The sequence below is a fragment of the Chlorocebus sabaeus genome, chromosome 17, assembly GCF_047675955.1.
Source record: "Chlorocebus sabaeus isolate Y175 chromosome 17, mChlSab1.0.hap1, whole genome shotgun sequence".
Lineage (NCBI taxonomy): Eukaryota > Metazoa > Chordata > Mammalia > Primates > Cercopithecidae > Chlorocebus > Chlorocebus sabaeus.
The window spans coordinates 26,229,806-26,255,226 of record NC_132920.1 but is presented as its reverse complement, the minus strand read 5'-3'; the positions used below and the strand labels follow the sequence as shown (position 1 = coordinate 26,255,226).

Genomic DNA, 25,421 nt, shown 5'->3' with positions numbered 1-25,421 from the left:
AAGTGCCTAATAAGTATTTTTGGAATTCATTATACTTAAGCTCAGATCTGGATCTGAAGGATGTGTTAAAATGAGACAAATTGGCGTCGGGTGAGAAAATGGGGTAAGGTGGTGTTCCAAACCTAAACCTCATGGAATATGGGAGAAACTGAAGAAACTTCCCTATAGTTGAAACATTGCTTTTTGGAGGGGTACTGGGAAGGGCAGTGATGAGAGAGAACACCAGTAATGGTAGTTGAGGGCAGATTATGTAGGTAGAGCTAAGTTAGCACTAACATAGAATGTGTTTCTGACTGTGTTCCTTACCTCATTTAATGCCTTTAAGGTACCTTGTGGCCTAGCGAGAAGATTGCCAATGACATGGGAGGCCTTCATCTTCTGCATCTGTCTGACCTTTTCAGCTCCTCTTCTGGTCACTCTGTCAAGGGAGCCTGGAACTACTGAGACGTGAAAGGACCAGCCCTATCTCAGATGGTGAGGGTTTCTTTACCCTGACCTCTGCCATGTTTGCTTGGAGCCCCAGTGCTCATCCTTCATGGCCTTTTTAAAAATAGCACCACTTCTGTCAAGCCTTCTTGAAAAATTAAATTTTTTATTGTAAAAACTTTCAAACATATAAAGAATGTGAAAGAATAGGCAATTATCTGTATACTCATGACCCACATTCAATAATTAACATTTTGCCATCTTAGTCTCATCTACCTATTTCTGCTGAATCATATGAAATTCACTTGCAGACATTATGATATATCACAACAAAATCCATAAACATGTGTCGCCTAAACATACGTCTTTTATTTAACTACAATATCATTAACAAAACTTAAAAAAATCAAGCAATTCTTTAAAAATATCTCATATCTGGTTGGGTGCAGTGGCTCACGCCTGTAACATTTGGGAATGCTGAGGCGGGAGGATTTCTTGACCCCAGGGTTTGGGAGCACCGGTAACAAAACAAGCTCTTCTTTTGTGCCTTTGTACAAAACAGATTTTAAAAAATCAGCCTGGCCTGGTGGCGCGCTCCTGTAATCCCAGCTACTCCGGAATTTTAGGCGGGAGGATGGCTTGAGCTCAGGAGGTTACAGTGATCGCGCCACTGCATTCCAGCCTGGGCGACCGAAAGAAACTCTAAATAAGTGAATAAAAACATCTAAGTATTTATTTAAATTTATCTAATATATTTTTAGAGTCAGTTTTTACGTTTCCTTACGTTCTTTCACATTAGAACAGTCTCCCAGCTGTTTATTATTTCCTCATGACATCTTTTAATCTCTTCCTTCCTTCCTTCCTGCCTTCCTGCCTGCCTCCCTTTCTTTCCCCGGCCTGGGCAACACAAGGAGATCGGTCTCTACAAAAAATAGAAAAATAATTAATCAGGCCGGGTGGTGTGTGCCTGTGGTCTCAGCTACTAGGGAGGCTGAGGTGAGGATCACTTGAGCACCTGAAATCGAGGCTGCAGTGAGCGGTGATTTCACCACTGCACTCCAGCCTGGGCGACAGAGCGAGACCCTGTCTCAAAACAAAACAAAACAGAGTAAGAAAAAAGGTCTAATTGTCTCATAGAATGTCCTACATTCTGGATTTGTCTCATTATTTCCTTATGGCATCTTTTAATTTATTTTTACTCCTTTTAAATTAGAAGATAAATCTAAATGATTGCTCTTGTGATTAATTTGAGTGATTAGATTTAGGTTAAACATTTTTGCCCAGACGCTGTTCTTTACACTGTACTAGCTTCACATCAGGAGGCACTTGTTGGGATATCCTGCTGATGGTGGAGACCGAGTGGTGCCCCCCCCAGGGTTCTTTATTTCTCCCTTCGCAATTGACAAGCAATGTTGGGGTGGCCCTTTTTTTTTTTTTTTTTTTTTTTTTTTTTGAGACGGAGTCTCGCTCTGTCACCCAGGCTGGATCTTAGCTCACTGCAAGCTCCGCCTCCCGGGTTCACGCCATTCTCCTGCCTCAGCCTCCCGAGTAGCTGGGACTACAGGCGCCCGCCACCGTGCCCGGCTAGTTTTTTGTATTTTTAGTACAGACGGGGTTTCACCGTGTTAGCCAGGATGGTCTCGATCTCCTGACCTCGTGATCCGCCCATCTCGGCCTCCCAAAGTGCTGGGATTACAGGCTTGAGCCACCGCGCCCGACCTGGGGTGGCCCTTAACACCATGAGCATATATTATTTCCCAACTACCTTTTCCTAATGGTTTTAAGGTCGTTAAGCTCATTCGTTGCTTTGGTCTATTATTTTTCTAAGGTTTGCAAATGGTGATTCTTCTAATTCTACCAGTCTTCTGTATTTGTTAGAAGACACTTTTGTCAAACGTGTGGACCTCTTTTCTGCCTTCCTTCGTACCCCAGTCTTTCCAAGAGGTTCCCATGGCAGCTTCACATTACCCCTGTCGTAACAGCCTTGAAACTCACGTAGGTTGGCGCTAAATTGTAATTGGGTCTGACGTGTTTGTGCTTTATGGTCTAGAGTGCATTCTACAGCCTGTAAGGTCTGTAAATGGTTCTCATACTCGAGCGTGCAACCGAACCACTGGGTTAAAACCCAGAATCCTAGGGCCCACACACAGCGATTCTAAGTAGGTCAAGTGTAGTGCGGACTAGAGAGGAAGGTCGACCTCGAAAGCTGTTATTTTTAAGAAGCTCCCAGGTGATGTTACTGGTTCAGGGACTAGACCAAATTTTGAGTAGCGCTGGCCCAGAAGATGGACTGTATGGCGTTATGTTGGAGAGAGGATAAACAGACATGGAGCGGCTAAGTACAGGGCAAAGGCAAAGGAATAGTAGGAAGGGATCTACAATTAAGATAACTTAGTGAAGTAAGTGGAAAGAGTACATTTCTGATTACCTGCTTTGAGGACGGAAAATAACACTAAAGCAGTCAGGTCCCCAAATAACCACGGAGGGATTCGAACCCTCAATCTTCTGATCCGAAGTCAGACGCCTTATCCATTAGGCCACGTGGTCTCGGGCTAGGAAACGCCTCAATTTTTTGACAGAAAATAATCTCCTCCCCATGAGCTGTAAATGTACTTAGTGAAATCACTGTTGTAAACCAAGGAATTTCCAACCCCTGAAAAAAACATCCTGGTTGGGGAGAGACGAAGTTTAATGGTTAAAAACAAACAAACAAACAAACAACAAAAAAAACAAGTACTGCAATTGGCCGGGCGCAGTGGCTCACGCGTGTAATCCCAGCACTTTGTGAGGCCGAGATAGGCGAATCACCAGGTCGAGAGTTCGAGACCAGCCTGGCCAACACTGTGAAACCCCATCTCTTCTAAAAATACAAAAATTAGCAGGACGTGGTGGCGGGCGCCTGTAATCCCAGCTACTCGGGAGGCTGAGCCAGGAGAATGGCTTGAAAACCCGGGAGGCGGAGGCGGAGGCGGAGGTTGCAGTGATCCGAGATCGTGCCCACTCCAGACTCCAGCCGGGGCGACAGTGCGCGACTCTGTCTTAAAAAAAAAAAAAAAAAAAAAAAAAATTACTGCAATTGTGTTCGCAGCCGCCGCCGTGCTGCCGTAGCTCTCTAACGCCAGCTCAGCGCCGCCTCTCGCTCGCCGAGCTCCAGCCAAAGGAGAAGGGGGGTAAGTAAGGAGGTCTCTATACCATGGCTTGTACAAAGCCGACTGCCCGCAAATCCACCGGCAGATCCACCGGTGGTAAAGCACCCAGGAAGCAACTGGCTACAAAAGCCGCTCGCAAGAGTGCGCCCACTACTGGAGGGGTGAAGGAACCTCATCGCTACAGGCCTGGTACAGTGGCACTCCGTGAGGTTATGATTTGCAAACTTCCCTTCCAGCGTCTGGTGTGAGAAATTGCTCAGTTTTAAAACAGATCTGCGCTTCCAGAGAGTAGCTATAGGTGCTTTGCAGGAGGCAAGTGAGGCCTATCTGGTTGGCCTTTTTGAAGACACCAACCTGTGTGCTATCCATGCCAAACGTGTAACAATTATGCCAAAAGACATTCAGCTAGCACGCCGCATACGTGGAGAACGTGCTTACGAATCCACCACGATGGGAAACATTTCATCAGAAAAAATTCTCTTCTTCCTGTTATTGGTAGTTCTGAACGTTATTTTTTTTCCCATGGGGTCAAAAGGTACCTAAGTGTATGATTCGAGTGGAAAAATAGGGGACAGAAATCAGGTATTGGCAGTTTTTCCATTTTCATTTGGGTGTGAATTTTTAATATAAATGCGGAAACGTGCAGCATTAATGCAAGTTAAGATGTTTCAGTGAACAAGTTTCAGCGGTTCAACTTTATAATAATTATAAATAAACCTGTTAGATTTTTCTGGACAATGCCAGCATTTGGAATGCTTGAGTTGAGAGCTGGAGAGGCGAAGGCAGAACCAGACTGCTTTCCACATGCAGGGAACCACCACTGCCTTACGATGCTTCCAGGTAAAGACTGCGGGTTAAACACGAGAATTTACTTCTGCATACTCCGCAAATCTCACTCAAACAACACTAAAATATACATCCAAATAGGGAGAGGAGATAACAGAAACAAAAGTTTGTCATCTGGAAAGCTAATTGAGGAGTCGGTGATTTTGAGAGCCTTGAGAAAGCTAAATCCTAAACCAGGAGTGGGAAAAGCAAAGAGACAGTAGATTTTCACCACGGAGCCCCCATTTATATCCCTTTTCCCTATGCCAGGCTCGGAAATTGTCAGTATAGTTTCGTCTGGAAACTACCTGTGTGAACTGAATTTAGCCTTCCTCCAAACCCCCAAGTTCATATGTTGAAGCCCTAATCTCTAGTACTTCATAATGTGACAGTATTTCATCTGCGAAATGGGGAAATAGAATGAAATAATGTTTATCAATAAGTAAATAAATAATTAAAGGGAAAAAGAATGTGACAGTATTTGGAGATAGGGTCTTTAAAGGGGGTAATTAAGGTAATTTGAGATCATGAAAGTAGGGCCCTAATCATAAGGGCAGGTGTCCTTATAGGAAGAGATTAGAACACGGACACACAAAGAAAAAATCATTTAAAGGCAGAGGGAGAAGATAGTCACCTGCAAGCCAACAAAAAAGGCCTCAGGGGAGAAAAAAAAAATCAAACAGGTAAGTTCTTTAATCTCGGACTGCTAGTGTCCAGAAATGTGAGAAAGTGATTTCTGTTGTCTAAGCCACCCAGCCTGTAGTATTTGTTACAGGAGCACAGTTAACTAATACACTGCCCTTCCTCCATCTTAGAAGGCTGGACGTTTCTTTTCTTTTCTTCTTCTTTTTTTTTTTTTTGAGACGGAGTTTCGCACTTATTGCCCAGGCTGGAGTGCAGTGAGTGGCACGATCTCGGCTCACTGCAACCCCTGCCTCCTGGGTTCAAGCGATTCTCCTGCCTCAGCCTCCCGAGTAACTGGGATTACAGGCATGCGCCACCATGCCCGGCTAATTTTGTATTTTTAGTAGAGAGGGGGTTTCTCCATGTCGGTCAGGCTGGTCTTGAACTCCCGACCTCAGGTGATCCGCCCGCCTCGGCCTCCCAGAGCCAACGCTCCCGGCCTTATTTTCTTGAAAGAGCAAAATACCGGGTTTCTAGGCTGGAACAGTCGTTCTCAAACTTTTTCCTACATCCCAATCTCCTGGAAGACTAATTAAAACAGACTGGTGGGACCCACGCCCAGTTTCTGATTCAGTAGGCGTGAGGTTCCGCTTTTCCTAGCTTCCCTGCTGCTTCCGACCCTGAGGCGCTTTTTGAGAATAGCTAGGCTGGAGGAAGTTAATCCACGAGGCTAGAGGAAAACGGTGAGTTCAGTAAATGTTAGCGGCTTGTTTTGGGTTATTTTTGTGAACTGAATGGCTCGTGTACACAATAGAGACCAGAGGGCCCGTGGATTTGGACTGAGAAGTGAGCCTTTAGGCAAGAGATATTATTCATGTTAGGATTTTGAATCCCAGTAGGTTGAGGATGGGGCGGGTGTGCGCATAGGTTTGAGTGAAGTAAGTGCTAGCTAGGCCAGGTCCTGCGGCGCAGTGCAAGCCTGGAATTCTCTTCCTGAAGAGGGAGTCGTCTAGCGCATTTACAGAAAGTGGTACTACAAACTTCATAACCGTTCTTATTACTGTTTCACCGCAAATCTAAACTTGAACTTGAGAAACAACTGTTTTTCATATATGGAGCATTTATTTGGGTTTGGGGTTAATGTTTAATCCGGACACTCCCTTATTTTTCTCAACAAAGCCTTAGCGAAACTGTGAAAAGAGATAAAATCAAATAATGAAATTGGGAGGAAGATAAGATTAGATTCTTACTTGAAAACGAAACCCTGCTGCTCCAGTGACCTCGTGGCGCAACGGTAGCGCGTCTGACTCCAGATCAGAAGGTTGCGTGTTCAAATCACGTCGGGGTCAGGGGTGGTTGTATTTTGGAAGGGGGCAAAATGATCTGTACTGAGATATACTTAGTTAACTCGAAATAAAGAACTCAAGACATTGACAGAAAGGACACATTTTGTTTTCTGCATTCACAGATGAGTGAGATCTGTCTCTTTTGCCCTTGGCTTGCTGTTATGACTCTAAAATGAATTCACCTCGTGGACAGTCTATCTTTGGCCACGTCTTCAAAGGGAGATTAAACGCTCTCTTCTGGCATTAGATAACTTTTCCTACACGTAACCCCCTAAAAGTTGGCGCTTTTTCCATGCTCATGCCCTGCCCTCTTTGCTTCCTAACTCTTCCTTTGCTTATCTGCCTGCAACACTTCATGCCTTCTCAGTTTCATCCCCACTCGACCTGGAGTCAGGAACTTGCAGCCATCCTGGACATTACCTCTTCTTTGCTTGGAGTCCCAAGTTGTGCTGAGTTTTATCTCCTCATATTTCATATCCCATTTATTCACTTCTCTCAATTATTACAGTGGCCTATTTGCTTCCATTTATTATCTCTTGCCAAGGATATTGACATAAACCTTTTTTTTTTTTTTTTTTTTTTTTTTTTTTTTTTTTTGTCGCCCAGGCTTGGGGTGCACTGGCGGGATCTTGGCTCCCTGCAACCTCTGCCTCTCAGGTTCAAGCAGTCCTCCTGCCTCAGCTTCCCGACTAGCTGGGACTACAGGCATGCACCACCATGCCCAGCTAATTTTTGTATTTTTAGTAGAGATAGGGTTTCACTATGTTGGCCAGGCTGGTCTCGAATTCCTGACCTCAGGTGATCTGCCTGCCTCGGCCTCCCAAAGTGCTGCGATTACAGGCGTGAGCCACTGCGCCCTGTCCACTTGTCATTTTTTTTTTTTTTTAAGGAAGCAAGCATTTTCTATTTTACTGTATTCCTAAAAGGTATATAATTAGAGTTCTGTTAAAGTTCTATACTATTATTGCACAGTAATTATTTTATTGCTCCAGATTTCACTGTTAGTAATTGTATTAGTTTGCTAGGGCTGCCATAACAAGTACCATATACTGGGAGGCTTAAATGACAGAAATTTATTTGCTCACACTGATGCCACCTTGGCAGAATTATAAGTAATGACAGAAATCTAACATGACTGACTCCATCTTGCTTCTACACCTCATAAGCTAAATTGTTTTGTTTGTTTGTTTTGTTTTTTTGCTTATTTTAGGGCAGAGGCCAAGAGAACTACAAGAGGAATTCAGTTTACAGATACACTTTGAGGCAAGTAAAACTGGCCTCCACCTTCTTTTGTGGAGATTGAAGCTGCATTCACAAGAATAGGTAAGAATTATGGTAGGGTCCTGAACTTTGCTCAAGAATAGGCATAGACAATAACCTGCCATTGCTTAGCTTGTTTTTCTGTAAGTTTTTTACTGCCCCAGGGTCACTAACTGGGGGTTGCAAGATTTATAACTTCCCGGCCAAGAGCGGTGGCTTATGCCTACAATCCCTGCACTTTGGGAGGCCGAGGTGGGTGGATCAGCCAAGGTCAGGAGTTCGAGACCAATCTGGCCAACATGATGAAACCCCGTCTCTACTAAAAATACAAAAAGTTAACCGGGCGTAGTGGCGCCTGTAATCCCAGCTATTTGAGAGGCCTGAGGCAGGAGAATCATTTGAACCCAGGAGGCGGAGGTTGCAGTGCGCTGACACCACGCCACTGCACTCCAGCCTGGGCAACAAGAGTGAAACTCCATCTCAAAAAATAAAAACAAAATGAAAACCTGGCATTTGAGACGTTTCTGAGATTTAGCTTTTCAGCAGATCAAGAGATGCCACTTGATCCTGAGACCCCTGTACCCAGTACAGATTTTAATCCATACAATATTCCAATAAAGAAGAGTAGAGCATGAAATGAACTCAACTTAAATTTGTGCAGAAGTGACTGAATATTTTTTTTTATTTTTTCTTGAGATGAAATCTTGCTCTTATTGCCCAGGCTGGAGTGCAATGGTGCAATCTCGGCTCATTGCAACTTCCACCTCCCAGGTTCAAGGGATTCTCCTACCTCAGCCTCCTAAGTAGCTGGGATTACAGGCACCTGTCACCACGCCCGGCTAATTTTTGTATTTTTAGTACAGACAGGTTTTCACCATGTTGGCTAGGCTGGTCTCAAACTCCTGACCTCAGGTGATCCGCCCGCCTTGGCCTCCCAATGTGCTGGGATTACAGGCATGAGCCACTGCGCCCAGCCTGTGACTGAGCATTTTAAAGACAAAATGAAGGAACAGAAAAGGGGATGAGCAGTGCTCAGTTGAGTGAAAAATTACAAAAATCAGAAAGAGGAGATTAGTTCATATGAAACCCATCTACGTTTGCTAACTGGTGCTGACAGAAGTTAAGCTCCTACCTTCCCACAGAAGTGGGTGACGGGCTTTATCTTCATGTGTTGTTTGGAACAACAGTACATTCTTTTGGCAGTCTTGATTTTTCTCCAGCAGGCACTTTAAAGGGGACTACGGTCATCCTAGGGATGTGGTCTTGAGCTGTTAGAAATCATGTTAGTGTCTTTAGTCTTTAAAGGTCAAGGTTGAGGCTTAGTTGAGAAGAACGTACAGAAGAGCCTGACTAGAGTTTGATCAAGGAGAGTATCGTTTTCGTTTGACACAGCAGACATAGAGTGGCAGGCCAGGTCTCCCTAATGGCTGAACAGGCAGGCCTCCATGACAACAGTGTCAGCACTGACTGAGTGGTTAAGTTAAATATTAAAAGAAAAAAAAAAAAAAAAAAAAAAGCCAGTGCCCTTATACAAAGGCTATGTGTCTTTAAATGCATGCACATTTACATGTAGACATATAGCTTCGTATGTCTTTAAATGCATGCCAAGAGTATGTCTTTAAATGCATGCACACTTACATGCAGACATATAGCTTAGGAGGTATATAAGCTCTGGAAAACTTTGTGATTTTGGGTTGGTCTGGCCATAATTTCCCAGCCTTTTCCGTGTACCCCATTACAAAAATAAACTCCCAGCCAGGCACCGTGGCTCACATCTGCAATTCCTGCACTTTGCCGGTCACATCGCCTAACGTCAGGAGTTCGAGACCAGCCTCGCCAACATGGTGAAATCCCATTTCTACTAAAAATATAAAAATTACCCGGGCATGGTGGCATGCACCTGTAATCCTAGCTACTTGGGAGGCTGAGACAGGAGAATCACTTGAACCCGGGAGGTGGAGGTTGCAGTGAGCCGAGATGGTGCCACTGCACTCTAACCCAGGTGACAGAGCAAGACTCAGTCTCAAAAAAAAAAAAAAAAAAAAAAAAAAAGGCCATAACTGAGGCTTCCACTCAACAGCCAAGTGGATGAGCTTGATTTCCTTCCCGAAACTCAAACTTTCTCTCTCCCCTCTCCTCCCCTCCCCTTTCTCCTTTGTCACCCAGGCTGGAGTGCATTTGATGGGCCATCTCCGCTCACTGCAACCTCCTCCTTCCGGGTTCAAGCGATTCTCGTGCTTCAGCCTCCCGAGTAGCTGGGATTACAGGCGCGCGCCACCCACCACGCCCGGCTAATTTTTGTGTTTTTAATAGAGACAGGGTGTCACCGTGTTGGGCAGGCTGCTCTCTAACTCCTGACCTCAAGCTATCCACCCGCCTCGGCCTCCCAAAATGCTGGGATTACAGGCTTGAGTGTCTTTTTCACTTCGAAAGTCTCCAAGGGTCACGTATCAGCAGACTTTCTGCTTACTTCTATGTTCAAAGGTTTATTCAGAATATTTAGACATAATATTTGATTGGATTTTTAAAACATTATAGACAGAGAACATACATTGTCACTTTTTAAAGGACGATATGATAGATAAAAAAGAAAACAAACCCATGTAATTACTTTTAGCACCGGTAGTTGAGTGGTAGAATTCTCACCTGCCGAGAGGGAGATTCAGTTTCGGTTCCCCCTCGATACAACTGTAGTTTTTTTTTTTCCACTGAACATTTTCGATGAAAATCGCAAGTAAAAAATGTCTGGAAGTAATAACGACTCCCTCTGGTATCCAGGAATGGCTGAAATTTGCCCAAGCATTTATAATTTCACTTTATAAATTATGCCAATTAGCCTGCACTTGTTTTTCCAGTAACTCGAAACATGCTTCCGTCGGAACTCCGGAGAACTTCAACCTTAGCTGATTCGAATTTATCGAGGAAGAATTCTAAACTGCTGGTGTTTAGAAGTGGCGTGCAGCCCTATATGGATGGCCAGTGTGCACTTCTCATTCTCCAGGATAATTTGGCAAAGGACAAGAAGTCATTTAAAGTTAGGAAGATGGCAAAAATTGTAGCCTTTAATATATCCATGACAAGAGTACTGTTGCGACAGCAGAGTGGCGCAGCGGAAGCGTGCTGGGCCCATAACCCAGAGGTCGATGGATCGAAACCATCCTCTGCTATGTGGTGTTGTATATTTTACTTGAAGACTAGGACACTGCAAAATAGGAGTTTTAAATGAGGCATGCTAAACGTTAGCGGACCTGACCCGTGTAAGAATCCACGAGGTATTCTGGTGGAAATGCAAATTTGCAGTCTTCAATGTCTGTAATCCTACTAATTAGGTGTGGAGAGACTTTCAGCCAGCCTCTTAGATTTGGAGACCCTTTAGGGGTTGGCGTGTGGCCCCCTCTTAAAGTCTTTCGTACTTCCTCCATCAGACAAGTCTTGCAATTTGCAATATCTCTTTTAGCCAATATCTAAATCTTTAAAATTTTGATTCTGTTTTTTAACCAGGAAGAGAAACTTTCCAGAGTTGTTATCTTGTCCAAGGAATTTAAAGATGTCTGTGAAAAGAAACATATATTCCTCATGGGAATATATCCAGGGTGCTGAAGGAGGCACGTAGTCGTGGCCGAGTGGTTAAGGCGATGGACTTGAAATCCATTGGGGTCTCCCCGCGCAGGTTCGAATCCTGCCGACTACGGTGTGCTGTTTTTTTTTTTCTTTCAGGTAGAGGAAATGCGGTACACTACCTGTGCAATCACACAGAATAACATGGAGTAGTATTTTTAATTTTTCTGTTATCTTTCTCCATAAAAGTGGAAGCAGATAGTTTTAGTTCTTTTGTGTAACAAGACTTAGAGAAAGATTTTCAAAGTGTTACATGGGCAAGCACTTGAAAACACAAGTAATTTCTGACACTGCTATAAAAATGATGGAAAACCGCTCAAGTTGTTTTGCCTTTAAGTCTTCTTGAAATGCTGTCTCCCTATCTGAAATTCAGCTCACATCTGACTGCCAAAACCGTGCTTGCCTTTAACTTATGGAATCAATATCTCAAACAGATCCTTTCTGGTTCGCCTCCTATCATCCTACTATCAGAGGCCAGAATTGCAGAGGAAACACCAGATAGAGAATCTCCAAAACTGTTGCATAGATGTTTTAAGAGATGTCTAAGTGTTGATATTTTCTTTTATAAACTTAAGTAGAAAAACGTATCGTGACCTAAAAGTTCAGCAAATGCACAGTTCTGATTAATCAAGGAACGCTCCTATTCATAATCTCCGTGGGCAGATCCGAACAAGTTTTGGGAAAGGTGAGTTCTGTTCTTGCTTTCCGCCTGCCGGAGCAGTTTTGTTGCTTTCTCGGAATCTGGGACTATGCACCTATTTTGAGGGGCCAAAGTAAACAGCACTCTAAATGGATCAATTCCACGTACTACATTCATGCTATCAAAAATATGCTAGGATGATACTGTGTTGTTGGCCCCATGGTGTAATGGTTAGCACTCTGGACTTTGAATCCAGCGATCCGAGTTCAAATCTCGGTGGGACCTCTAACACTTTTAGTGCTCTTTCCTTCTCTTAAATTAACATTGTACACAGAAAAACGTGCACCTGATCTCTTAAGCTCGTTAACATCCCATCCCAGTAGGCAGCACGATGCTTCCCTGCAGAACAGCATCCTCTAATTTTTCACCTGTAATTTCACATCTGTCCTCTCTTGCCTCTCCTCTCTTGTTGGACGCAAGTTCCTCAGATTTAGATTATCATACGCAAGTTTAAGGATACGTGTTACACCTACCAGACCTCAGTTCTTTCTTTTTTTGAACAATACTCAAACAGCTTCAAGTTTTATCACTTTCTAAGATGGACTTGGTCCAGGTATGTTTGTAGTGCATGTGAGTCTCTTGGAGCCTCTACTATATTGGATACAGATAGTATTAATTTAATAAATATTAATAGAATACTGTATAGAATATATGACATGCTCTGTAATCAATATTTATAGATATTCATGAAATTGATAATGGAAGGTGGCCCCATGGTGTAATGGTTAGCACTCTGGACTTTGAATCCAGCAATCCGAGTTCAAATCTCGGTGGGACCTGTTCTAATTTTGGTGGCCCGTCCTTCGTTCTTCTTTTAAATCGCCAATACACTCTGGTCTGTGGATTTACCTTCTCATTCGCAGTTTCTTCTCCCGATTAGCAAGTGTCATGTAACTCCGGATTGTCATTTCTAGCTTCTGACTAGTATCATGTCCTTGTACATTCTTAGTCTTTTCTCTTAGCATCCACTCTTCCCTGACTTCCCAAAGGCAGCCAGGGTGTTATTTGCGTGCTCAGGGTGCTTAATGGTTTATGTGTCAGAGGCCCCTCCTGCGAATCTTTTCTTCTTTGGAGGTCCCTCAAAATGCAAGGATTTACATAAGAATTGTAGTAGCAAGCGCCTCATGTAAGGGTCCCATAGTATATGGGTTAGCACTCGGGGTTCTGAATCCAGGAATTTGAGTCCAAATCTCTTTGGGATTTTAGCAACATCTTGGTCAATTTTCCTCTGTGGTTCTCTTAAATCATTAACCCACCTTCGAGGTGTACCCACTTGGCTGCAAGTGCTGCCAATCAACATGGCACCCTGTCCTGAAGAAAACTGTCTCTATCTACTGACCTCTGAAATTTTAGCCCTATTCCTATTTTACTTGATGTCTCTTTTTGCCTTTTTGCCCAGTTTCTCAGATTCTGGTAAGTTAGAATCTTGGCCCCAGTGATTAAGAGTTCGTGTTTTACAGCCCCCAGTCTCAGTTTCTTCTTTTTCTAGAGCTTGTTTAAAGCGTTCCATCTGCTTCTAATTACTAACACTGTCCTTAAAATGTTTGCACTGCACAGCGCTACAGTTGTACACATCTTAGAGCCTCTGCCATCTCTATTCAGCTGGGGCTCCACCCAAACTCCTTAAACTAATGCATTGTCCACATTATTTGAAAGATTAACTGTTACGTTAAAAGTACACATCAGTCTTTCAGTAGGGATTCAATTTCAATGTCCTAGTGACTTAATGGCTAGCACCTAGGCTTCAAATTTCAGTGGACCTGTCTCAGTTTTGGTGACCTTGCTCTTGAGTTTACCCAAATGGAGAAGTACGCTTGGGCATGTATAGATAGTCTCACATACTTGCACTTGTTTTCTGGAGCAACATCCAGCTTCTTGCTCTTTCCTCTGGCTACTGAAAGTTGTCCTCTGCCCATCACCCTCATGTATCCCTAGAAGCTCTGCTTTTGAAAGCTTTGCTTTGCTTTGCTGGAGCCTGAAGTCAGTTAGATCACTGTAAGTTAATCATCTGCTGGGATGAGTAAAGGTTCATGTATCAGAGGACCCACCTATGACTTTTGTCTTCTTCAGAGCTTACTCCGAATGCTCTGCATGCTATCTTTGGACTTGGGCATGAAAATGTGTAAACCACAAATTGAGTCATCTGAGAGCCTGCATTTTTCTACCCATGCGAAGCTATTAGTGTTCCTTACATTGAATCTATGCCCATTTTAAAGATTAACTGACCAGATGCAATAGTATACAAGTCTTCACTAGAACCTTTGTTATACAAAGGTACCATGGTATAACGGTTAACACTCTGGACTCCAAATACAGCAATCCCAACTGTCAATGGGACTCTAAATTCCTTCTGTTGACTCTCTCTACTGTTCAAAACGTATCCTCCAGGGCTCTCAATGACAGCAAAAGTAGAGCTCCGTGAACTCTGGCCTCTAAAAATTGTTCCAGAAAAAAGCCCTGTAGACTTCCTTCTGCCTGTTTAGCCCTATTCATGGTGCTATCTTAGTGACTCTTTATTAGCTTCCTATTGTTTACCAGAAATTTGGTGGTTTAAGACAATATGAATTTATTTGTTGTTATTTATTTATTTATTTTTGAGACAGAGTCTTACTCTGGCGCGCAGGCTGGAGTGCAATGGCACAGTCTCATCTCACTGCAACCTCCGCCTCCCGGGTTCAAGCCATTCTCCTGCCTCAGCCTCCTGAGTAGCTGGGATTACAGGCGCCTGCCACAACACCTGGCTAATTTTTTGTATTTTTAGTAGGAACGGGGTTTCACTATGTTGGCCAGGCTGGTCTTGAACTCCTGACCGCGTGATCCGACCACCTCGGCCTCCCAAGGTGCTGAGATTACAGGCGTGAGCCACTGCGTCTGGCCTATTTTATTTATTTTTTAAAATAGGATCTCACACTATCACTCAGGCTGGACTGTAGTGACACAATCATAGCTCATTGCAGCCTCAAACTCCTGGGTTCAAATAATCGCCCCCCTTCAGCCTCCCAAGTAGCTAGGACTATAGGTGCACACCACCATCCCTGGCTAAGACAACATGAATTAAATTTTTTTTTGCCGTTTTGGATATCAGAAGTCTACAATAAAAGTATTAGCACGGCTGTGTATCTTCTGGAGACATCATGAGATAATTCATTCCTGGCTTTTTCAGCTTCTAGTAGTCCCTTCCTTGCATCACTTATTGCTTCTAAACTCACATTTTCTTCTCCTGACTCTGAAGCTCCTGCCTTCCTTTTATAAGGACCCTCTTCATTACATTGGACCCACTTAGATAATACAAGATAATCTCCCCATCTCAAAATCTGCAGTGAAAATCCATTTGCAAAATTCCTTTGACTACTTAAGGTAACATAAGGTAACATATTCACAGGTTCTGGTGATTGGTTGTGGACCTATTTTTGGGGTCATTATTTAGCCTACCATACCCTCTATTAATAAATAGGAGGCATTTGTTAATGCTCTTTAGATTTAATCTATTGGTCATGGCTTTTTTCAAAAAGATAATGTATAGATTTACACCAAGCTTATACACAAGTCTTTCAATAGGAGAATCTTACGGAAAGGGTCTATGATGTCATGATTAGCATCTGAACTCAGATTTGGCAAATTTATGACTATGATGTCTGGTATTTTTCTCAACTATACTCCCTTTCAGCCATAGGATCCACTGCTCTCTGGCTGATCAGGCCTGCCTAAATATATTAGTTATCTGTTGTATAAAAAATTGCCCCCAAATTGGCAGCTTAAAACAACAGACACATATCTCACATATCATGAAAGTGATATCCTATCACATTTCCTATATTCTGTAGGTTAGGAGCAGGTCACTAGATCCAGCCAACATTCAAAGGGAGGAGATTACACAGGAAGTGTGGCCAACACACTGTTAAACACTCTAGAGACCTTAGGGCAGAATAAGCCCCAATTGGAACTGGTCTAATGCTATGACTGATACTTTGCAGACACCTTCTTTTGCTTGGTCACTAAGTGCTGTATTGGGAGCAATTCCTGGTACCTTTCAATTGGGAAAATTATCTCTTGCCCTCACCATTTTTTTTTTTTTTTTTTTTTGAGACGGAGTCTCTGGCGTGGAGTGCACTGGCATGATCTCCCCCAGGCTGGAGTGCACTGGCATGATCTCAGCTCACTGCAAGCTTCGCCTCCCGAGTTCACGCCATTCTCCTGCCTCAGCCTCCCGAGTAGCTGGGACTACAGGTGCCCGCCACCACGCCCGGCTAATTTTTTGTATTTTTAGTAGAGACGGAGTTTCACCGAGTTAGCCAGGATGGTCTTAATCTCCTGATCTTGTGATCCACCTGCCTCGGCCTCCGAAAGTGTTGGGATTACAGGCGTGAGCCACTGCACCTGGCTGCCCTCATCTTTTTAAAACTAGTTTTCCTTTGTGTATCTTCCTTTATAATCAAGCCAGTATTGAAGAACTCGATTGCTACTCTCTTTTAATATCATGCCTGAACAAGTGAATTAGAATCTATACGGATAATGCCCTTACATGAATACTTCTCAAAAGTTCCCTATGAATTCAAATGTGGAGCATAGAGAACCACTGAGCTAATTTTCCCCTGACCACCCTATTTAACTTGCCACCACTCCTATGCATATACCATCCTCTGACATACTGTGTATTTTGCTTTTTTTTTTTTGTTTTGGTGAGACAAGGTCTCACTTTGTCACCCATGCTAGAGTGCAGTGGTGCAATGTTGGCTCACTGAACCTCAACCTCCCGGGTTCAAGCGATCCTTCCTCCTCAGCCTCCTGAGTAGCTGGGACTACAGATGTGTGCCACCATGCCCAGCTAATTTTGGTATTTTTTGTAGAGATGGGGTTTCACCATGGTGCCCAGGCTGGTCTCGAACTCTTGAGTTCGAAGAATCCGCCTGCCTCGTCTTCCCAAAATGCTGTGATTATAGGTATGAGACACTGTGCTCCGCCTATATTTAGCTTTATAAATTGTTTATTGCTTATTTCTACATAATTAGGTTTCACCAGGACAGGGAATTTTGTGTGTGGCGTATACATTTGTTCTTAGAACAATGCCTGGAACATACACAATGCTCAGTAAATATTCATCAAAAGATTGAATGAATCTAAGAACCAATGAACCCTTCAGGTCCAGGTTTGTTTATCACGCTTTATAATTCCTAACCCAAACACAGTCAAGACCAAGCAGTATTTTTTCTTTCCAGGACACTTCAGAATTTGTTGCTAACTGAAGCTTTAAAAAAATGAAAATTCGTACATTTCTTTCCTGCTATGTTTTGATGATGATTTGATGCCTAATATGTCTGATATTTTTAAGGTAATTTCTTGATACCTCCTTAGGGTATACAGTTTGAATCCTGATCATATCCTTAATTGCTTTGCTTTGCTTCGCTTTTGAGACAGGGTCTTATTTTGTCACTCTGTTACCCAGGCTGGAGTGCAGTAGTATGATTACGGCTTGATGCAGGCTCGCCTTCCCAGGCTCAGCTGATCCTCTCACCACAGCCTTCCAAGTAGCTGGGACTACAGGCACCAGCCACCACACCCTGTTAATTTTCTGTATATTTTGTGGAGTCGGAGTCTGGTCATCTCGCCTAAGCGATCTTCCAGCCTTGGCCTTCCAAAGTGCTGGGATTACAGGTGTGAGCCACTGTGCCCGGCCTTATTTTTTTAATGCTACATCACTTCAAAACACACACATACACAATATTATTGTTTTTGTAATTTTATTGGGTATAGGTGAGAAAACAGCCCCTGGTATCCAGGAACTGGTCTGACCCTATTCAGTAGGCCTGCCTATTGTCAGGAACTGGCCAGACCATGGGGTTCTTCTGTTGTACCTAATCTCACAGAACATTAGCATCAGACTGACTTTTCTGATTGTGATGAAATGAGTCAGAAACAACCAAAGAAAGGCTGGGCACGGTGGCTTATGCCTGTAATCCCAGCACTTTGGGTAAACCAAGGTGGGTGGATCGTTTGAGCCTAGGAGTTTGAGGCCAGCCTGGGCAACACAGTGACATGGTGAGAGCTTGTCTCTATAAAAATAAATTTATTTTTTTAAACTTAGAATTTAAATGAAATACAAAAAGATAATAAAAATGACAACATTCAGGATCATTTTCACCACATTTCTTTGTACAGAATAAGCAAAAACAAAACAAAAATCCCTCAGATGGCTTGGATTCTTCAAGATACAGTCCAAAATCTAGGATCTGACACTCAGAACCAATCACAATTTGACTGTAACCCATCACTTCAACACTTTACCAGTCACCCACGTGGGCTTCTAGGAGAGACAATGGTTATTTCTCAGATGCATTAGTGCCATCATATGGCAGGCATCCCTCTGGGAATCCTACCGAGGAGTGTCCAGGAATGCAACAATAGACATACCTGGTTTAATGATGGTGTTCATATACATGACATAAGAAAAAGGACAAAATCCAATTTGATTTAAAAAACAGGAGCAGTCACTAATTCATTTTTCCTTTTAAATTTATCTTATTTTTCTCTTAGAAAGTGTACTTTGTCGTGTTTATTAGGGTCTATTCCTCCCTCCCAGCCTCCTCTTTAGTTTTTCTTCCTTTATGAGAGTAGGAGGGCCATTTATCCATTGTTTCCATCACTGAAAACATTTAACAAAAGAATAGGAATTGCCAAATGAAAGTGCTGAGAAAAGAAACATCACATATATCGCGAGTCAGTAGTGTCTGAGACGAGGTGGCCGAGTGGTTAAGGCGATGGACTGCTAATCCATTGTGCTCTGCACGCGTGGGTTCGAATCCCATCCTCGTCGCTCTGCCTTCCGTTCCCGTAAGGCTTTTTAAGGTTTCCTCTTGACTGAGAATGAGGTGCATTTAGCTCCCTTAAGAGAGGTATTCTTCAGTACGTAGTAGAACACTAACAACCTTCTGTCGGTAACGAATACTGATCCTATTTTATAAAGGACGGAAAAATTACAGTATTTTCAGCTACGCTCCCTCCGCGCAGGCAGAGGTGTATCCACCGCTGCTCCAGATTCGCAAGACTCTGTTGTAGTTGAAAACTGATTTCTGACCCTCTGATTTGTTGCTTAATCCCCTAAGTAGTGCCTGGCCTTTCTCCTTATCTAGCTGTGATCCGGTGATTGTTAATTATACATAACTGGGGATATTTCTCAAAATGCTCGTGTCTCCTCCCCTCCCCCAGACCCAGTTAAATCGAAATCTTTAGGGAGTAGAGTCTAGTGGTCGTTTTGCAAGTGCCTTGGGTCTCCCGGGTTAAGAACCATCACTGACCTCACTTCCTTCTTAGTTTTGGTTTCACTGTTTTGGCAGTTTTCATCATAAATGTGTAATCATAAGGAATTGGGCCTGGTGCAGTGGCTCATGCCTGTAATCCTTGCACTTTGGAAGGTCGAGACTGGAGGATCACTTGAGTCCAGGAGTTCGAGACCAACCTGAGTAATATATCAAGGGCCCCCACACCCCCACCCTCCCCGTATTAAAAAAACAAAATCAAACAAAAACCACAAAAACCAAAAAAATAACAACAAAAAGAGAGAGAGAGAAAGAAAGAAAGAAAAAGGAATTGGTTACATATGCCATGTCATTCCTAAATAATGAAGCCCATAGGACCATTAAAATTTGTTACATAAAAATCACACCCAAAAAAGACTGCTAAACTTGCTAAATAAATATTTAAAACTGCCATTTGGCCTGTATCTAAACATCCCATATCTAAACAAAAAACACAAAAAATTGGTTATGCTTATGCCATGCAAAACTTTCCAACTGAAAAAAAAAAATTCTTTTTTTTTTTTTTATTCATGTGGTTTATCCGAGGCTCTGTTGTCTTCCACGTTTAACACATCTCCCCTTAATCTGGTTTAGTGGTGGACAAAGGGGAGGTGTTACATAAAAGTTAGCTGCCTCTATGTCTGTGATGTTTAATGGTTCAGAATTCAAGACTGTTGACAAATTCCTGACAAAGATCACCACAGACACACCTGTAGAAAAGCAAAATTAGATTTGTTGGTTTGTTGCAATGAGGGAGACAAAATGCCATGGTGAACCATTAGCTGACCGTAATTTCATGATTGTGTATCCTAATAATCTTTATCTAGAAAGTGAGAGAATAGGCTGGGTGTGGTGGCTCACACCTATAATCCCAGCGCTTTGGGAGGCGGAGGCGGGCAGACACATGAGGTCAGGGTTTGAGCCTGCATGGTGAAACTCCTTCTGTACTAAAAATACAAAAATTAGCTGGGTTTTGGTGGCACATGCCTGTAATTCCAACTACTTGGGAGGCTGAGGCACGAGAATTGCTTGAATCTAGGAGGTGGGTGAGCCTAGATCATTTGAATCCAGGAAGTTGCGGTGAGCCTATATTGCGTCACTGCACTCTGGCCTGGGCGACGGAGTGAGATTCTGTCTCAAAAACAGACAAACAAACAAACAAACAAACAGAGAGGATAAAGCAGGATTCTCGCTATAACTGGTAAAGAAGCAGTAGTCATATTTACCAGAAAGGAGGAGATGTTTGGTTACTTTTGTTATTTGACGATGTCCTCGTTTCTTATTTTTACTCACCACAATTATGAATTGTCTTGTTTTTATCTCAAGGCATAATGGCCACAAAGTGTCCTTGCCTGTTGGTGTTTTTTGAGATTGGTTATACCCAATATAGGTTGCCCAGAGCTTTGCTGTGAGAGCCAGGCCAGCTCCTAGCAACTCCAAGTCCTAGCTGTTAATGTCAGACCAGTTCTGGCTATCGGGGCTGTTTTTCTCTTCCTCAAGATATAGGTTAATTTGTAAGTTTGGTAAATTCTTCATTTCTTTCCATATCTAAGCCCTTTGCCTAACAACTCTGCAATTCCTCCCAAAGAGATGTGATACATTTCCATATCACTTTGACTTTGGCCTTGGGCATGAGAACGACTTTGGTCAATGTGATGTTAGCAGGGATGAGTCAATTAGGGCCTTTAAATATGCCTACAGAGTTGGGTGTCCATATGCGCCTCTGCCATCTTCATGAGAGAAATTTCCCCTTGGGTAGCTGCTGTCTTTTCACACTTTGCCCCAGAAAGAATGTGCTTTGAACTAACTAGAGTTCCTACTGTGAAGCGCAGAGGAGGTAAGCTGAAGTGTACTTACATCTTAAGGTACAGCCATTCATACACTCTGGCCTAGAGCTGTTGACCTTCAGGTGACACACACAGATGCTTATTGTTATATGTTTTTACGCATTTGTGTGTGTGTGTGTTTTAATGGAGCAATAGCTGACTGAAACATAGTCTTTGCTCCTTGCACGTCATAATAAAAATCTTTATGGTTTTGGCTGAGCATGCTGGCTCACATCTGTCACCCAGTACTTTGGGAATTGAGGCAGGAGGATTGCTTGAGTCCAGGAGTTCAAGATAAGCCTGAGCAACATAGCGAGACCCTGTCTCTACAAAAAATAAATTAGCTGGATGTGACGGCACACACCTGTAGTTCTAGTTACTTGGGAGGCTGATGCAGGAGGATTGGTGGTTGAGGCTGCAGGGAGCCATGATTGCACCACTGCATTCCAGCCTGGGTGACAAAGTGAGACCCTACATCATAAAAATATGTAATACAATTTTTGTGTTTTTGAACTGTAGTGGAGGCAAAATTTTACCTCTATTTTTATTACAATTTCTCCAACTGAACCTGAGAATTAAATTGATGTAAGGCAGATTAATACAAAAAGACCATACGAATTCGTTTAATACAAGTTTTCTGTGGCACAAGCGCCTTCATTGGAAAATGAAGGTACTACAGCACAGTGAGAGTGGAACACTTACATGCTGAAATAGAAAGTGGTAAACTATGTAAATGTAACACCGCAAAGGGGGTTGGGCTTGGGTAGTTACTTGGGTAGAGAAGTGGCTGAGAGGATAAAGGCTGATTTAACAAGATTTGTTTACACAGATTTCCCTCAGCCTCAGTTTCCCTACAAATTAGAATGAATGATGCTTTCATTCTAGTTTAGGGGGGACTTATTTCACAGAGGAATTTAATCTTCTGCTTTTAAGAAACAGAGTGAGAGTCAGAGTGATATTCTTGCACCTGCTATTTTTCAAGTGCCTTTAACTCAAAATAGTCACTATGCCAGAGGGGCATAGTTTTTAACTCCTTCAGAACATATCTCTTCTATATAAAGTATAATTTACTTATATAATCTACTTATTCATTTTGTGTTTTCTGTGTTGCCTCCGCCTCTCTTCCTTCAACTCCAAACCTCTTAAGGACATGAGTTTTTTTGTACTTTGTTACTGTGGTCTGAAAATAGGTGAGTAATGTACAATAAAGTATTTTGAGAGACAGAGAGCTCACATTCACATAACTTTTATTAATGTATTTAGATTGTTATAATTGTTTTATTTTATTAGTTATTACTATTAATCTCTTTAAATGCCTAATTTATAAATTAAACTTTATCTTATGAGTGTATGTATAGGAAAAAACATGGTGTATATAGAGTTCAGCACTATCCAAGGTTTCAGGCATCCACTGGGGTCTCGGAACATAACTCCTGTAAATAAGGGGGCTACTCTATTAAATTCATGAATCTGTTAATCCCCTGTGCAACTGGACGCAACTCCCAGTGTTCGTGATACACATCTAGAAATCTTTCTTCTTGATTTATTTTCTTCCAGTCTCTTTTTTTTAATTCACCTCCAAAAGATGTTTTTTATGTTTTTTTTTTCCCCCTGAATCCCGCTCTGAAAGCAGAAAGGCTTACACATTCATCAAAGGGTGCATATATTTTTATTTTGGTGGATTTGGGACAAGCTCCTAAATTCCAGTGACGGTTTAAGACTCAGGATGTCCACACATTTCCCTATCTTTTTCACTTTTCTCCCTTTTGGCACTCCCAGTCTAGAAAGGCTCTCTCCTCCTTTTGGTATTCTTTGCTCTCAGTGCAGTAGAAAAAGAAAGAAAAAGAAAAGAAAAAGAGTTATGAGAGGCAAATTTTTGTGTTCTTGCATCAGAATTTCCACTTTCATTAAATGCTTCAGGGTGGCTGTGGGGCGCCTGGAAAAAGTCTTGTTCATCCTCTGGTACACAGGATTAAATACTCATCAGAGAGAGAGGAGGAAGCTTTTTCCTGTTCTTAGAATCAAGAAAAAAGGTGGGGTATGTAATTCTCAAGTATCACTGTATTCATTTTAAAAGGTTACTCTTCTTTTGAGGTTATATACTTTCTCTAGTTTATAAAAGAATGCTCAGTGCAAATGGTGGGTTTTGCCATTAACAAGGGAGAACATGGTTTTGCATGACATTAGGACATTGACACTTTTTAATCCAATAAATTTCAAAGTCTGGTAACCAATGCTCAATCCATACATTTTTAATACAATTTGGAATCTACAGATGACTAGAGGAAACCAGAATCAAACAGAGCTAAGGAAGAAGCTGGGGACAGGGAGAGGTAATTATTACTAGTTTTAATATTCTTAGCTTTGACCTAGAAACAAACTTATAGACTCCATGTGATTTGAATCAATGATCTCATCTGGATGGAGTCAAATGTCTTATGTTTCATCACGATGTCAGCAATTGGAAATTACTTTTCCTTAATCCTAAATTATTATTAAATTCAGGCACACAAAATGTTATTTAGGAATACAAAATGTGTTTTTATGTATTTTGCACAGGTGTGTTCCCTGTCTTTTCCTGTTTGCACACACACACCGTAACCAGTTGGGCTATTTTAATTACCTTTATATTTTTGCTTTGTAATATAAAATTCAATATTAGCTATTCTCATCCTTTTGATGGCAACACATCCAAAACAAAAAAATTAAAATAGAGAATAAGAACCAGTAACATAGGCTTCAGCAGCTGCCAAAACTCCTTAGTACACGCGCACTTAGACTAAAAAAGAAGTGTGAAGTGTGAAGAGGTTTTGACCTAGTGCTAAATCAGAGGAAGCAACAGGTTTCCTAATGTGATAGCCATTGGGGCCTGGCATTAGTCTGAGACACTACTGTTTGAGAAAGCTTGGCTTATAGATCTGAATTCCTTTTTTTTTTTTTTTTTTTAAGGAATTCAATCCTTGAATTGAATCCAAGCCTACAAAACCGAAACACAAGTGCTTAAAATCCAAACTTGGGGAGAACCTGACAGTTCCAAAATACTGGATGGCTGTATTTCAGTTTTGACTTTCCAGTCTTTCTTCACTGTCACTTGTTCTTCTAAGGCCTTTGAGAATGCCTCCTTATTGGCCAGGCGCGGTGGCTCAAGCCTGTAATCCCAGCACTTTGGGAGGCCGAGACGGGCGGATCATGAGGTCAGGAGATCGAGACCATCCTGGCTAACACGGTGAAACCCCGTCTCTACTAACCATACAAAAAAACTAGCCGGGTGAAGTGGTGGGTGCCTGTAGTCCCAGCTACTCGGGAGGCTGAGCCAGGAGAATGGCGTGAACCCGAGAGGAGGAGCTTGCAGTGAGCTGAGATCCGGCCACTGCACTCCAGCCTGGGTGACACAGCAAGACTCCATCTCAAAAAAAAAAAAAAAAAAAAAGAGAATGTCTCCTTATTCCCTTTAAAGGAGAGGAGGAAGAAGGAGGAAAAAAAAAGATTCAAAAAACCCATAAAGTGGATGATTTTTTATAGTGGATGATTTTTTATTTTTTTCTTGCAATGAAATGGGTAATAGAATTTTCAGGCCCCCAAAACAAGCCCCATTTAACCACGAAGGGATTCGAACCCTCAATTTTCTGATCCGAAGTCAGACGCCTTATCCATTAGGCCACGTGGTCACCTGCGAGTTTCTGGCGGTTGCAATACTTAGAAAATAAAAGGAACTTCTCCCTCATCCCCGCCCCTCGTGTTGGCATCCGCAGCGCCCGTGTCTTCGCCAACTAGAAAATGAAAACTTGAGATTACGTGGGATATTTGGGGCCACAGAATCGGGATTTATAAATGGTTGGGATCGACAATTATTTCAGTCTTGTGGTAATATGACTACTCCTTAGAGAGAAAAGTCGTTTGTTCTATGACTCCCAAGGCAGAAGAAGTGGGGTTTATGGCAGCTAAAAGATGCTAAAATTTTGCATAGTTTTGAATGCATCGAAGGATATTTTAAAATAAGCTTATTCAAGGTTTCTTCCCTATGATGCTCATCCACATTTATCATTTACAGGCTCTAGGTTCTTGCAGGGTCTGCCCAGACAGTTGTTAAGAAAACTGCATCTGGAAGGCAGTTTCACCACAAGGCAACATCTGCACCAAGGTCTTTCTCGCCATCCTGCATGACTATCTGCAGACTCCAGAGACAATTATCTCCTTCCCATGTTGTTCTGGTACTTTCTCTGATTGTGATAATGTGATATCAGAGCACTTTTCGTAATATGGTCCTGTTTAGAAAGGAAAGAAAATACTTTCCTTGGTGTTTCTCAGGAGTGCCGAGCGGACTAGAGCCATTACCATTTTTTGAAGTTCCCATA

The 25,421-nt window shown here is 42.4% G+C and overlaps 8 non-coding genes and 1 pseudogene across 8 annotated transcripts; 7 read left to right on the top strand and 2 right to left on the bottom strand.

Annotated features, from left to right (window-relative positions):
- Positions 1-2,900: 2,900 nt before the first annotated feature.
- Positions 2,901-2,973, bottom strand: TRNAR-UCG (transfer RNA arginine (anticodon UCG)). Its single transcript has one exon. It is a non-coding gene; the product is annotated as a tRNA-Arg (tRNA).
- A 586-nt stretch (positions 2,974-3,559) lies between these two features.
- On the top strand, positions 3,560-4,118 carry LOC103221991 (histone H3.3 type 1-like; annotated as a pseudogene).
- A 2,183-nt stretch (positions 4,119-6,301) lies between these two features.
- On the top strand, positions 6,302-6,373 carry TRNAW-CCA (transfer RNA tryptophan (anticodon CCA)). The gene has a single exon. It is a non-coding gene; the product is annotated as a tRNA-Trp (tRNA).
- A 4,352-nt stretch (positions 6,374-10,725) lies between these two features.
- Positions 10,726-10,797, top strand: TRNAM-CAU (transfer RNA methionine (anticodon CAU)). Its single transcript has one exon. It is a non-coding gene; the product is annotated as a tRNA-Met (tRNA).
- A 442-nt stretch (positions 10,798-11,239) lies between these two features.
- TRNAS-UGA (transfer RNA serine (anticodon UGA)) lies at positions 11,240-11,321 on the top strand. The gene has a single exon. It is a non-coding gene; the product is annotated as a tRNA-Ser (tRNA).
- Positions 11,322-12,101: 780 nt separating this feature from the next.
- On the top strand, positions 12,102-12,173 carry TRNAQ-UUG (transfer RNA glutamine (anticodon UUG)). Its single transcript has one exon. It is a non-coding gene; the product is annotated as a tRNA-Gln (tRNA).
- Positions 12,174-12,655: 482 nt separating this feature from the next.
- Positions 12,656-12,727, top strand: TRNAQ-UUG (transfer RNA glutamine (anticodon UUG)). Its single transcript has one exon. It is a non-coding gene; the product is annotated as a tRNA-Gln (tRNA).
- A 5,950-nt stretch (positions 12,728-18,677) lies between these two features.
- TRNAS-GCU (transfer RNA serine (anticodon GCU)) lies at positions 18,678-18,759 on the top strand. Its single transcript has one exon. It is a non-coding gene; the product is annotated as a tRNA-Ser (tRNA).
- A 5,902-nt stretch (positions 18,760-24,661) lies between these two features.
- On the bottom strand, positions 24,662-24,734 carry TRNAR-UCG (transfer RNA arginine (anticodon UCG)). The gene has a single exon. It is a non-coding gene; the product is annotated as a tRNA-Arg (tRNA).
- Positions 24,735-25,421: the final 687 nt, after the last annotated feature.